The sequence below is a fragment of the Chrysochloris asiatica genome, unplaced genomic scaffold (genome assembly GCF_000296735.1).
Source record: "Chrysochloris asiatica unplaced genomic scaffold, ChrAsi1.0 scaffold00295, whole genome shotgun sequence".
In the NCBI taxonomy this organism is placed as follows: domain Eukaryota; kingdom Metazoa; phylum Chordata; class Mammalia; order Afrosoricida; family Chrysochloridae; genus Chrysochloris; species Chrysochloris asiatica.
Genome location: NW_006408813.1, coordinates 1,840,664 through 1,841,913, shown reverse-complemented (window position 1 = coordinate 1,841,913; position 1,250 = coordinate 1,840,664).

Genomic DNA, 1,250 nt, shown 5'->3' with positions numbered 1-1,250 from the left:
GAATATTATTCTACCTTGAAGAATTACAAGGGAGCTGCAAGCCACCACATAATATGGACATTATGTTGAGTGAAATTAGTCAGTCATAAAAGGAGAAATACTGCATAGGACCACTACTGTAAAAGACTAAGAAAAAGAACCCATACTAAAGGGGGAGGTTCTCTGATGGTTGCTGGGATGCGGGGGGTGGGGTGAGGGGAGGGAGGGCAAGGTAGAGCACAGGGCAGGGAATAAAGACAGGATAGTTTGGGTGCTAGGCAGGGGGGCAATATACAAGAAGGGAGAGGGGAATGGAAGAACAAAGCAGATGGGAGAACAATTAGGCAGGTTTGCCTGGGCTAAGTGGGACAGAGATAAATAATGATGTATGCACAACATTGGAACAACAGGGCACTGGAATACAAGGATTGAGACATGGTTGGAATGGGGAAAAGGGGATAAATAATGTTAAGATGCTTGACTGTCTTTTGAATCTTGGTTTCCCTTGCATACAATATATAATAGACACTGGAGGGGGGATAGAAAGGAATAGCCAGAAATATTACCATAGAAAGCTTATAAATCTGTCTTCTGCCTATAACTGATTGGAATACTTAAAATGGGCCTACAACGTGCCCAGTGAAGGAGGCTTCCTTCATTATGTGGAGCCTCTGCATTACATAAAACCATAGGTGGAATCCTGTACAGCATCCAGAATCTTCAGAGGTGGGAAATTTCCACTTGAAAGGATGGGCAGACCAGCCTGGAGCAGCTAGAAGAACAGCAGATACTTCTTGAAAGACTGACAGGAAAAATACAAAACAATATAGGCAGTCCAACTGATTACTATAAGAACAAGCAAACACCCAGGAAACATCAATGCAAGTGGTCGGGTCCCCTCAGAGCAAACCCCTTTCCAAGACTAAGACTCAGTGGGAATACACGCTTTGATTGGTGACCACATTTGTTGCCAATAAGGAGAAGTGAGGGAAAAACAGCAAGGAAGCTGTGAGCTAAGCCCTACAATGTTCAATAGACTCCTGTGAACTCAGGTGGAGACCTGGTTGGCCAGCAGTATGGCAAGACTTGGGGACTCTTGGGCCCAGAGTCAGTGACATAGCCACAGAGGACTAGAGTGGAGAGTAAAGTATCCAGCTGATAAGAAGAGAGGACATATGCACAAGAACACCCACACTTGCACACGATACCCACTTGTCCTGGCTTCGATGACTGGATGATCAGAGCTCAAACAGAAGAAGAAAGAAGAGGAA